A 15,166-nucleotide genomic window follows, 5' to 3' on the forward strand; every position below is an offset into this window, starting at 1 on the left:
TACAGAGTCATGATTCTTTCATGATTATTCTTGATTTCTTCAATGTTACGACTGATTGCAAAAGGTTCCCTTATAAACCTAATTATTACTCATTTGTTTAAAATTGATTGATTCCCTTCCTTAATTACTATGATGTTTTACCTTGCTCAATCCTTTCCCAAAATTAAGCATATTTTGTACTTAGACTCAATTATATAGTTCATACTTTTACTGCCCCCTTATATGGCAAGAATCAATCTGTCCCAAACTGATTTCTTTCCTTTATTTGACCCTGTTAGTATCCGTTTGAGCAGTAATTCCCTGATTAAAGGGAAGTACTTGTATTGATTGATTCTGATTGTAATTATTTTCATGTCTGTATTAAAACCTTACTTGTTACCTTATTCTTTACTCGTTTTCAAAACTATAAATACCTGTATTCTCTCTTCTTTAAACATACGAACAATTTGAGTTCGAAAACACACTTACACTCAAAACTCTCTCTTTCTCTACTACCACTTGTGTTATTTCTTTGTCTAGCCGGCTGAAAGCCAAGGCTAGACTGTAGAATCCTTCTTGCTTTACCTTTCTGCACCTTGCTTTTCTCTACTGGTATGTCCTAGTTAAATTTTTCAACCCTCAACAACAACATGTTTCTTAATTGTTCCAATTTCTCTCATTATTTTCTACTTCTGCTTGTGGTTCTGCAGTCAAGTTACATTACTAGCATGCTGTAATATGTTCCCTTCCCCCTTAGATTAATGTCTTCCCCTATGTGTGTTTTGAAGCATACTCTGTTAGTCACTTGATTGTGTACTTGTTATCTTATGAATCCCAAACTCATATCCCCTCTATGTGTTTGTGTTCTTTTGGCTGGTTTGTGACTATGCCAGCATCAACTATTACTGTGCATGACCAAACCCGACCCCCGCTAGGGTCATGTGCTTACAGACAAGTGACTCCCCAAAATCCCTTGGCCCCCCTTCGTATGACTGCTAATTCTGTGTAGTTGTGAGTTTTACTACTGCAATTGATTTCAATAACCTCTGCTACTAATTGCTTTAAAAATGGACTATCAGTCCAGCTTTTTAAAGAAATCTCTTTCAACATGTGTTCTGCACTTTCACTATATTCTTAGAATTTAGGTTCTGCCCCTCTTATGTGAGCCTTGCCTTGGGACCCTTGATCTCCTTCTGAACTTGGACACATAAGGGCTGGACCTTCCACACTGCACTCATTCTGTCTGGTTATGCAAATCTGGGTGTGAGCACTACCCCGGATCCCTTGAGGTCCTTAGGGAACTTTGACACACCCAGGTATGAGAAAGGCTTTGAAATATTGGCATTGAAGTGGTTCATTACATAACTCAGAGAGGAAGTCAAGATCAGGCTTCCTTTGGTTGTAATTTCTTATTTCTGCACTTCTTTTGTAATTCAATCATTTGGTCTGTAATAATTTGTAAACAATGTCGGGGCGATTAGTGTAAAAGGGAGGGTAGTCGTATATTGTGGGTAAATTGGGTAGATAACATGCCTATAGGGTCTATTTTGATTCAAATATGGTCTGTTAGATAACATGCCTATAGGATTTACTCTGGTTTAAAATAAATTCTGCATGTTTTACTTTCACACAATTATAAACCATGCCTATAGGATCTAAATAGCTATAATAGAAATCATGCCTATAGAACTCAAAACCAGTTTAGTTGGAGAAGCCGTTCAGTTCACATTGTTTATTCTGAATTGGATTAGTTAATTAATCTGTCGCTTCTTTAATAAGGCTTCAAACACAGCCTTAAATTAATACCATTAGAAAGCATGTCTATAGAATCTCAAGTTGTCCATCTAAAATTAATCACTGCTCCACTGCATTCCTAATCAATATAGATATCATGCTCATAGGACATCATTACTACACCTAGGCAAGCCTTAGGTAATTGCTCGAATAAAATTGGAATCTACCTTTTTTTAGTTACCAACTGCTACAACCAGCAGGCAGGCCTGATTCAGACTTCTTTTCTGAGTTATATAATGAATCTGGTTCTGACTCAAACTCTACTTTAAGATTTTTTAAAATTCACACCTTAATTGTGTTTAAGTCATGCTATTTATATGCATTATTTGCGGAGGTATACATGAGCCTTCTAATTGTTTACATGTTTCCCTTTTAAATGCAGTCCTACGTGTTTTGTATGTCGCCTTAGCCTTTTTACCTTTAAACCCAAGAGTCAGCCCAAAACCTCCCCCTTATAGGAATAGTAATCCTAAATTCCTCCAGGGCTTATAGGGATGGGACGGGTAACAACACGCAATAGAGATCGAGACCAATCCTCGCTTTAATACCTTAACGGGGTGTAAGGGTAGATATGGACATGATGACCGGTGCGCTAATACCACATGTATCCCCTCTTATGAGGAGTGTCATACCGGGTGTTGCATTGAATTGATCCATATTACAAACAAACCTAGGACCCCTTTTTCATTTGCAAGCATGTTTAGATTATAACTCTTTTCAAAACCCTGCCTTTCAATAATTGTTTGCACTTGTGTGTTTAACTTAAATCCCCTCTTATTTGAGCCTTATTTTATTACTTGCTAATTGCACAAATTCACAAAAACTATCTGGCCGGAAACCACACTAGTGGATCCTGAGGGGTGCCTAACACCTTCCACTTAGGATAATTTCAAGCCCTTACCCTATCTCTGGTCATCAAACATAGTTGTAGTTGAACCTTATAGGTGCCCTAACGCACCTTAAAATCGTTAGGTGGCGACTCTTCAAAATACCCAATTCCCAAAAGGGAAATGAGTCATTACACCCCATGAATATTGAAACCCGGACTCCTCTCCGACGGAAGTGGAAAAAGGAGGGTGCGACACCATGTACTGCCATATCATCTCTAGGAAAGGCATGTAACCATGCCAATACCACTGGAAAATGCCATAACAGCATCTAGATCGTCAATAGTACACAACAATCAACTGTTGTATTCCTGTTGGACTGTACCAATTGACTCTTCTGAAATTAGTGTTAAAACCAATTGCCTTCTTTTATGAATTGTTCCATACACCCTTATTTCACTACCAGATTGAGCATGATACCATGCTAATACCACTAGAAAGTGACCTAGTAATATACAAAAACTGATACCAACTAGACAATAAGTAGAAGCTGACTTATTATTAACATACCTAGCAATCAATCAATTGCTTTTCTTTTGGATATCCTAACCCTTAGATTAGGAATTTGTGCTTTGTCCATATTGATCAGTCTCCTCTCTACACTAGGCAGTTCAGAGAAGGAATGAAATTGTATTGTACCAGCAAAAAAGAAAATAATGTTAGCTAATAAATCTGCACAGTGTTGCCCTCCCTTAAAATATGCTAAAATATCACATTGAACTCCTCTCTCATATCCTTAATCCTCTTAACCTCTGCCACAATGCACTATGGAGGATCCCATTCTCCTTCTATGATCTTTTTCATTCGAAGTGAATTTGTTTCTAGTATAAGAGGATGTCGGTCAAGCTTCACACAATAATGCACACCATCTCTGATTGCCCTATCTTTAGCCACTATATTAGTAGTTTCCTCCAGTTTCTGTGCCCTAGCATACACCAAATCTCCTACACTATCCCTTACACAAAAACCTATAGCACTAGAACCCGGGTTGCCTCTTGAAGCCCCATCTGTATTACACTTGTACCAGACATTGTATGGAAATTGCCATGTTACTCTTTTGGTCAAAATAATAGGCTTGTATCCCTCCAGGAATATGATTATATCCAGCCAAAGAAAATGCATATGATGCAGCCAATTGTACCTAGTCTTTGCCAAAAAATGTAGTGTATTTGTTCATCTCATGGATAACCATATGAACTGAAACAGATCCCCTATTCCTGTTGGTGTTTCTCATCTTCAATAATTCCCAAGTTATAATTACTGGAGCTACCTGATATAGTGGTTTCAATTTTGGATAACAATTAGAATTCCACCATGCCCTAATTACTTACTTCACTTGTATCAATGGAACAGTGATTTCAGCTTGTCACAACCCTAAACCCGGACCCAGTCGTGATGGTGCCTCTCGTGAAGACAAGGCCAGCCGACACAACACCCAATTCATTTTAAACAATTAAAACAGTATAATTAAGTCATTAACATGATTAAATCTCAATAGAAACAATGTAATAGTACAAACTGCGGAAGAACCAACACAGCTCGACATCGGGGTATCACCAGTCATGAGCATCTATCATAAGTCTACAAGTTTGGAAAGAGTTTACACATGCTATTACATAACTAGGACACGGGAAATAGAAATAGGAGGGAGAAACACTAAGCTGCGAACGCCGAGCAGCTACCTAGTGGACTTCAAATACCCTGCTGAGCAATCAACCCTCATTGGCAGGACCTGAAGCGCCCAAATCTGCACGCGAGGTGCAGGGAGTAAAGTGAGTACTCCAACTCAATGAGTAATAATAATAAATGAAGACTGAGCGATAAGAAATCACGTAAAAGCACAACAACTTGCTATAAAGAAGCAGAGTAAAACAAGTAAAGTGCAATAAAACAGTGAAATCTCATAAAACACCTTAGTTCAGTTTAAGCTTCTTTAAAATACCTTTTTAACAATTAAACAAGTAAATGACAGGCAGCTAGAAAAGATAAACACATAAAAACTACCCATCGGGCACAATACCAACAGAATCAGCCCCTCGGGCAACAACATGGAACAACACCAGCCCTTCGGGCTATAAATCATATCACAATGGGCACCCGCGCTCACTAGGGGTGTGCAAACTCCGGGAGGGGCCCCTTACGGCCCAAGCGCAATAAGATCTCGGTCTCATATCAAGCCACCCCGTGGCATACAACTCAGGCCCTCTGCCTCATAATCATAAATTAGTGTATCCTCACAACACAAGCCCTCAGCCTTACTCAATCAGAATCTCATAAGCCACTCGGGCAATAGTAAAACGTGATGATCAGCCCAAATTATCATTTATAATATCATTTAATGTATTAAAATAGAGTAACATGGCTGAGTTATGCAAGCAGTAGAATATAGCATGATTGAGTACAAGTATAAAGTCAAAACAGTGAGGAAATATCAGTAAAAATCCCCTAAGGGTCCAAATAGTTGGCACGAGGCCCAAATATGGCATTCAACCCAAAACATGCTGATACAAACAGTTTTCAATCAAATACGCAGTAAAACAGGTGTTCAGGATGGACTAAGTCACAATCCCTAACGGTGCACGACCCCACGCTCGTCATCTAGCGTGTGCGTCACCTTAATATAGCACAATGATGTGTGATCCGGGGTTTCATACCCTCAGGACAACATTTAAAATCATTACTCACCCCAATCCGATCTAAACTCTAGCACGCAATGCCTTTGCTCCTCGAATCAGCCTCATCTCGCGTCGAATCTATCCAAAATCAGAATCACGACGTCAAAATATGCTAAAGGGACGAAGCCCATGTGAAAATAATCAACTTACAATATAAATCTCAAAATTAACCAAAACTCGAACCCCGGGCCCACGTCTCGAAATTCAATAAAATTTACATCAATAGATTCCTTATCTCCCCACGAGTTCATACATATCAAAAGTACCAAAATTTGATCACAAATGGCCCCTCAAATCCTCAAGTCAAGGTCTCCAATACCAAGCCCAAGTTTTCCAATTTTTAACCCTTAATTTCAATAATTACAGCTCTAATTTGTGAAATAATACCATAGAAACAAGTTTCAGGTTCAACAATCTTACCTCCAGATGTTATCCCTTGAATTCCTCTTCAAAATGGCTTCCCCAAACTCAAACCCGAATAAAAATGGTGAAGAAATAGCTCAAAATCGCGAAAGAAACCTTTTATACTTTCTGACCCAGGATTTTCGCACCTGTGGTCCTTTTCCCGCTTCTGCGGCCTAATTCATTGCATATGCGGTTTTCACTTAAATGGCCATTTCCGCATCTGCGGTTAAAAACCTCGCACCTGCGCTATCGCAGGTGCGCCCACTTCATCGCTTCTGCAGTTCCTGATGATCCTCTTCTTGGCCGCATCTGCGGCTGCCTTTCGCTTCTGCGAGTATCGCATCTGCGGCCTCCCAACCGCAGGTGCGGTTACGATAGCAACAATATGCTTCAGCTGCCCCAACTCAACTTCAAACCTTCCGTCAACCATGAGAAATCACCTTGAGGCCCTCGGGACCTCAACAAAAAGCACAAATCAGTCATATAGCGCTATCCAAACTTATACCAATCTCCAAAACACCTAAAACAACATCAAATCATTCAAATCACATCGAATTCAAGCCTAAGGTTCCAAAATCTTTTGAATCCCGCTTTTGATCAAAAAGTCTACCAAACCATGTCCAAATGACTTGAAATTTTGCACACACATCCAAAAAAACACAACGGACCTACTGCAACTCCCGGAATTCCATTCTGACCACTATATCAAAAATCTCACCTATCAATCGAAAAACGTCAAAATTCCAATTTTGCCAATTCAAGCCTAAACCTTCCACGGACCTCTAAAACACGTTGCAATCACGCTCCTAAGTACTAAATCACCTAACAGAGCTAACCAAATCATAAGAATTCTGATCCGAGATCATATACCAACAAGTCAAATCTTGGTCAAACCTTTCAAATTGAGAACTATTTCTTCAAAATTCATTTCGGTTACCCTAAAAACTAAAAACGATGATTTACATACGTCATAATACATCACACGGGGCTAGCCATACCCGAGAACTAGCAATCGAAGTTCAAAAGCTCAAGACGACCGGTCGGGTCGTTACATACTCCCCCACTTAAACATATGTTCGTCCTCAAACATGCCGAGCGTTTTTCCAAAAAACCATCAAATCATTGTGTAACCTTACCATGCACATACCCGGGGGTGATCCCACATCACCCTATCTCATATATTTACGATAACAAAATGTAACTGAAATTTCACAATCCAACCTAGCCCATAAACCTTAGAACACATTCCCACTTTTGAAATCATCTATACGATCAGAATCTCACATCTATACTTTGAATAAGTCCGAAGATGTTGTAAAAAACCATATCTGCAATCCTCAATGCAATCACAGGATATATCGCATAACTCATACACTTGTAGCGATAACTTCCAATCACGACAGTTGCACACACAATCGAATACCAATAATAAACCTCTTATCAATTAAAGTCTCATTCCAACAAATTCATATACTACCAATGATAAATGAAACACTTAGAAAGTCATAACCATTTCTCAGATCAACCATTTGTGAAGCCACTCCACCTTTGGCAAGGACCTTAGCAAATTTCTGAGCTGAACGTCGATATTATCCTTCCAACATGCTGAGATCGAATCTGTTTGGATTCATTCTAAAACCTGACAATCTCATCTAATCCAACACAACTACTCTGGTGACATGACATAACAATACCATCTAAAACCACAACTCATGCAACTCCCGCACCAATAAGCAACAATCCGAACAAGCTCAATTCACGAAAAATGACTCAAATAAGAGATTTGTACCGCAAACTCACCAGTACCACCACACAAAATGTTGAGAACCTATCACACATCGTAAAAACAGAACATACAAATCTAATCAGAAGGGTCATACCTCCACATAACTTCACTGCCATGCACGACCCTATCCAAACACTAGGCCATATGAAACACCTTAAGTCACTATGCTCAAAATCGACAACCACACGCAATTTGATTTCTAGAACCAAAGCAAATTATCATAACCACGTCGAAGAAATTGACATAATATTACACAAAGCCGAAAGGACACAACCGATACACCACCCGTCGAGCAATATGCAGTACTCTTCCCGCTCGACTTCCGCTATGAAACCCCAATAAACCACACCATATGTGCTTATACCTAACAAATTCCAATGCCTCAAAATACGTAAAGGTAACTTATAGATCCCCCAGGTCACTAATAAGCTCAACAACAATCAAATCAACACATCCCTCAACAATACAACTCGGAGTCAACCAAGCCGACTCAAGGTACACACATCCACATTGGCCTGCCAATGAACCCCTTATCAAGGAATCCCTGAAGTTGTTCCTTAAATTCCTTTAACTCCGTCGGTACCATACGTTGCGGTGCCCGGAACCAAATCAATACCGAAATCAACAATCTTGTCTGGCGACATGCCTAGTAGCAGGAAACATATTCGGAAGACCCCTCATCACCGGAACTGAATCAATGGAAGAAGTCTCTGCCCTGACACCCATTACGAAGGCCAAATAAGAAAGACAACCCTTCTGAACACTCCGCTGGGTCTTCAAAATGAAATCACCTTGCGGTGAACATAATCCGTCGAACCTCGCCACTTAATCTGTGGCATTCCCGGCATAGCCAATGTCGTCTTTTAGCGCAGCAGCACAGCATAACACAACACTGAGACAACCAATCTACACTCAATACCACATCCAAAATCTAATATACCAAGCAACAACGATCCACTCGGGTCTCCAAACCCCCAATAGTTACCACACAAGACCGATACACGTGACCCACAACCACAACATAACCTGTTTATGAGAACTCCCAGTCTCCAACTCCATATAGCACACGAATCACCATATTTGATCCCAATTCTCCCCTCCGAACACATGCCATACCTCTAATACCCAATCTTTCCACGAGATATACTCCGAGAATTCTTCCGTGCCACCAAGAAAACTCGAATATCGGTTGTCGATTCAACAAGAGAGTGCCGCAATACTAATGAAATATCATTAACTCAATCACATTGCCCTTTTTCTGAAATGTATACCCTCATCAAGCTACATCAATTCGTAATATCATTTCCCTAATCATTTGAACTGTCCATGCCACCTAAGAATTTGTGACCTTCCTTTTAAAATTGAATCGTGACCTTACACATGCAAATCTCAATCCTACACAACATACCGCATATACCATACCATCCTAGGATAGACATGAGAACTTCATATCCCTTCCGAGCCACAAGAACTATGCACTCAACCCGCCAAGAACTTTCTATTGATCCCATCTAGAAGAAAATCACTATACATCCCATGCTCCTCACGCTCGTAGAAAATGTACATCTCTAACTGTAGTAGAAACCATTAAGAACTCTCCGAATTCCACTTGCACAAAACTAAACAGTCAGGATTGAATCCTTCTAACTCAACCAAGCTACGCAGGCCATTAAAACCCAAGAGCATTGCCGCAAAACACCTGTATAAACTCATTACCTCATAAGCATCCAAAGAGCTAATCATATCCTTACCATACCGATCCGGCCTACTACCAAGCTACCCTATCTATCCGAGTTTCCTTCTGATTTTCTTTCAACTTGATACTTCTTCTCGCTATAACACCACAATTCTCGACCCAGAATTGCCACACGAGACCCAAGCATAAAGCCACACCATCGTATGGTTCATAAGCCGCCGAATACTCTCTTAAATTTTTTCAAACGCACCACATTCAAAATACCTACCCTGAAGAGACTTCCTACGAATTTAAAGCCATTACTTTCACCTTCCTGATATTGGTGTGTAGAATGCGCAATCATATAAAAATACCATGAGTCTTGACACCCTCCAATGCAAACCTTAGTTTCTAGCCAGCTATACAACCTGAAAATCTCCGATTATTACATGTAAAATCTTGAACCCATTAGAACCAATTTTGAGAGCCCTCCACTCTACGCAAACCACAATTAGACCGATCAAACGGATCAAACAATTTGTGCCTCATTAGCACTCTAACATCGCAGAATGTAACCTCACCTTAATACAACCAAGCAACTTCCTGACCTATGCATCGAGCATCCTTTACCAATAACAACTCAAGTCATTTCGTGACTCTCATACACCCATAAAGCATAGCATAACCTTTATTGAAATTTCCTTTACTCGAGCCATCCTCGGTCTCAATCTCTGCAAGCCATAACTGACTCACCAGCATGCCTCAAACTAGAACCAACGTAGCACATAACCGTGCAATCACCTAATCAATAGCAGACTCCCCCACTTGGCTCAAAGCCATAGATCAAATCACATAATAACTCATAATGCCTATACTCTATCACTGACATAATACCTAGTGAGATTAACTCAATCCTTCATAAGTTCGTACAACACAGACCATCTAGTACCTCAAATCTCCTGCAAATCTCGCACCCGCCCTCGTAGCAGTCAAACCCACTCTCTTAGGCGACCCAAATTCAAATTGCAGCACATACATTTCACTAATAGAAGAGATCTTCCATCAGACCTCATAAGGATCACACAACTTCAGAACACTCCGCATGAGATAACCCACCTGCTTCACCTCAAACTAACATTTCTTTATACCTTCTACCGTCATAGACATTACGCAGTCACTTAATCTTCCTGAGTCCGAACTCATATCACAACGTGGAATCCACTTCACTCCCCCAACTAGAAAACATGAAAATATTCTTCACACACCCATTACTCGGGGCTATACCTCAAATCAAGATGGAAATCAAGCACCGGATAGTTCTTCTATCCTCAAGTAGACCCTTCTCGTAGCTTCCAAATCATATAAATATATCTCGCAGTCACATCATACTCATCACATAGTCATCCAGCCATCACTTCCACTAATATGGACACTATCGAACATATAAATTCAAAAAGCATGTGCTCACCTAATCAGAACCTTAGTGCTCCAGCTATAGGTAAAACCCGGCCTCAAGTCCTTCAGACTGGCCCAACATCAACACATAGAAATCACATCTCGCCCCTCGATTAGGGAATCACAAGCCATCAATGCACAGCTGATACCGAGCGCTCATGCGCGCATACGACCGTGTGGAAGGAATTCAAAGAGTTACATTTCAAGTTGAATCAAGGACGCACGATGAGAATTCAAGAATGTGATGTTTTTCCTAAAGGTTTTACAGCCTCCTAAGGATAAGTACAGACGTCTCCGTACTGATCCGCGAGACTCTACTAAACCTGATCACGACTCGTGAGACTTATGTAACCTAGGCTCTGATACCAACTTGTCATGACCCTAAACCCAGACCCGATCGTGATGGCGCCTCTCGTGAAGTCAAGGCCATCCGACACAACACCCAATTCATTTTAAACAATTAAAATAGTATAATTAAGTCATTAACATGATTAAATCTCAATTAAAACAATGTAATACTACAATCTGCGGAAGAACCAACACATCTCGACATCGGGGTGTCGCTAGTCATGAGCATCTATCGTAAGTCAACAAGTCTGGAAAGATTTTACAGATGCTATTACATAACTAGGACACGGGAAATAAAAATATGAGGGAGAAACACTAGGCTGCGAATGCCGAGCAGCTACCTAGTGGACTCTGAATACCCTGCTAAGCAATCAACCCTCACTGGAAGGACCAAAATCGCCCGAATCTGCACGTGGGGTGTAGGGAGTAAAGTGAGTACTCCAACTCAGTGAGTAATAATAATAAATGAAGATTGAGCGATAAGAAATCACGTAAAAGCACAACAACATGCTATAAAGAAGCAGAGTAAAATAAGTAAAGTGCAATAAAACAGTGAAATCTCATAAAACACCTTAGTTCAGTTTAAGCTTCTTTAAAATACCTTTTTAATATTTAAGCAAGTAAATGACAGGCAGCTAGAAAAGATAAACACATAAAAACTGCCCATCGGGCAAAATACCAACAGAATCAGCCCCTCGGGCAACATGGAACAATACAAGCCACTCGGCCTATATCTCATATCACAATGGTTACCCGCGCTCACTAGGCATGTGCAGACTCCGGGAGGGGCCCCTTACGGCCTAAGAGCAATATCAAGCCATCTCGTAGCATAATCAATAGGCTATTTGCCTCATATTAAGCCACCTCGTGGCGTACAACTCAGGCCTACGGCCTCATAATCATAAATCAGTCTATCCTCACAACACAGGCCCTCGGCCTTACTTAGTCAAAATCTCATAAGCCACTCGGGCAACAGTAAAACGTGATGCTCAGCTCAAATTATCATTTATAATATCATTTAATGTATTAAAATAGAGTAAACATGGATGAGTTATGAAAACAGTAGAATACAGCATGACTGAGTACAAGTATAAAGTCAAAATAGTGAGGAAATATCAGTAAAATTCCCTAAGGATCCAAATAGTTGGCACGAGGCCCAGATATGGCATTCAGCACAAAACATGATAATAGCAAATAGTTTTCAATCAAATATGTAGTAAAACAGGTATTCGGGATGGACTAAGTCACAATACCCAATGGTGAAGGACCCCACGCTCGTCATCTAGCATGTGTGTCACCTTGATATAGCACAACGATGTGTGATCCAGGGTTTCATACCCTCGGGACAACATTTAAAATCATTATGCACCCCAATCCGGTCCAAACTCTAGCCCACGATGCCTTTGCTCCTCGAATCGGCTCATCTCGCGTCGAATCCATCCAAAATCAGAATCACGACGTCAAAATATGCTAAGGGGACGAAGCCCATGCAAAAATAATCAACTTACAACATAAATCCCGAAATTAACCAAAACCCGAACCCCGGGCCTACATCTCGGAATTTGATAAAATTTACATCAATAGATTCCTTATCTCCCCATGAGTTCATACATATCAAAAGTACCAAAATCCGACCACAAATGGCCCCTCAAATCCACAAGTCAAGGTCTCCAATACCAAGCCCTAGTTTCCCAATTTTTAACCCTTAATTTCTATAATTACAGCTCTAATCTATGAAATAATACCATAGAAACGAGTTTCAGGTTCAACAATCTTACCTCCAGACATTATCCCTTGAATTCCTTTTCAAAATGGCTTCTCCAAGCTCAAACACGAATAAAAATTGTGAAGAAATAGCTCAAAATTGCGAACGAGACCTTCTTTACTTTCTGACCCAGGCTTTTCGCACATGCGGTCCTTTTCCCGCTTCTGCGGTCCCACTTTTGTGACCTAATCCACCGCATCTGTGGTTTTCACTTAAATGACCATTTTCATATTTGCGGTTAAAAACCATGCACCTGCGCTACCGCAGGTGCACCCACTTCATCGTTTCTGTGGTTCCTGATGATCCTCTTCTTGGCCGCATATGCGGCTGCCTTCCACTTCTGCGAGCATTGCACTTGTGGCCTCCCAACCGCAGGTGCGGTTATGATATCAACAATATGCTTCAGCTGCCCCAACTCAACTTCAAACCTTCCGTCAATCATTCGAAATCACCCCGAGGCCCCCAGGACCTCAACCAAAAGCACAAACTAGTCATATACCGATATCCAAACTCATACCAATCTCCAAAACACCTCAAACAACATCGAATCCATCAAATTACATCGAATTCAAGCCTAAGATTCCAAAATCTTCCAAATCCCGCTTTTTATCAAAAATCTACCAAACATGTCCAAATGACCTGAAATTTTGCACACACATCCCAAATGACACAGCAGACCTACTGCAACTCCCAAAATTCCATTCCGACCACTATATCAAAAATCTCACCTATCAACCGGAAAATGTCAAAATTCCAATTTCATCAATTCAAGCCTAAACCTTTCACGGACCTCCAAACACCTATCTGATCATGCTCCAAAGTCCCAAATCAGTTAACGGAGCTAACCAAATCATAAGAATTCTGATTCGAGTTCATATACCAACAAGTCAAATCTTGGTCAAACCTTTCAAATCTTAAGCTTCAAATTGAGAACTGTTTCTTCAAAATTCATTCCGGTTATCCTAAAACCAAAATCGACGATTTACATATGTCATAATACATCACAAGAGGTAGCCATGCCCGAGAACTAGCGAGCAAAGTGCAAAAGCTCAAGACGACCGGTCGGGTCGTTACACAACTGCTCCTAGAAATGTTCTCCAGAGCCTAGTAGTTGTAGTTCCTGTCAAGAATAGGTGATCAGATGATTCCTCCTGAGGGTTTTGACAACACCATCACCTGGACATATATATTTAGCCCTGCCGTTTCCACATGATATCAGTGATCAGTTTCAAGCTCTATAATTTCCATAGGAAGAATGATATCTTGAATGGTAAGCCCTTGATCTACATGTTCTTGAATTCTGGATTTGGATTTTCCCTATGCCTCACCAATTGCCAAGCACTACTCACAGTAAATCTGCCTGAAGCAGTAGGTTTCTACCAAGGTCTATGCCAGAATCCCTCACTACCTTCAATCTGTACCTATTGCTTGATGTGATCCGCAATGTCTTATGAATATGTCAGGTCTATCAGCTCCTCATTCCATCCATCTTCTTGTCTCAGTTCAACAACCTTTTGCAGCTCCTCATTGATGTGAAAATCTAGAGATACATTTTAATTTAGTTAACATGTTTTATTATATTTGTAAGAAAAAATATATGGGAGGAAGATGACTCATGATGAGTTCTTCATGGAGACTCACATCCAGAATAAGAAGGTACCGACAGATCCAAGTAGATGGGTCGAGGACCGGGCGGAGACTACATATGTAAATTTCAACTACTATAACTTGAAATTAATGTTTATAAGATTATGTATACGGTAAAATCGAAGGGTTCAATTTTCCATCGCTATAATGTCTCGAATGCTCGAAATCGCGATCGAGTTTCATCCCTCGACGGCCATCGGCCCTTGACCTCGGGGCAGTATGAGACCGACGATTACGGAAAGAAAGTGGGGAGTTCCCAAGACGTGGAGCCAGAACTAACAAAGTCTGTCAGGATAGTCTGAGCCCGTATCGTGGCATTAACTTGCTATCCCATCTCCGTATATTTGTAATAAATGCACTTGTACTATATTGGGATTCCCCCTCTTATATAAAGGGGATCCTTATCATTTTATAAATATCTGTTGCTCCATACTAAATGCATAAGAACATTCTCTCTTCTCTCTAACACATTCTCTTGATCTCGTTATCTCATTTATTGTTCATATTTATTGTGTTCTATTTATTGTTCTTAATTTATTGCTTATTATTGTCCGTAAGGAGCCGTCATTGATTTATTTGTAACTATTAGTCTCCATCGACCACCTTCGATAGTTCACAGCCGAGCTTCAGACTTGACCCCGAGATCCTCAAATAAGCAAGCTCGAGGCCCCGATTATTGATCATTCGGTTTGGTTACCGCCTTACTCTCAAGCACTTATCTCGGTTCTAAGTCTTTCACATAGCATCAAC

The sequence above is a fragment of the Nicotiana sylvestris genome, chromosome 9, assembly GCF_000393655.2.
Source record: "Nicotiana sylvestris chromosome 9, ASM39365v2, whole genome shotgun sequence".
Classification (NCBI taxonomy): Eukaryota; Viridiplantae; Streptophyta; class Magnoliopsida; order Solanales; family Solanaceae; genus Nicotiana; species Nicotiana sylvestris.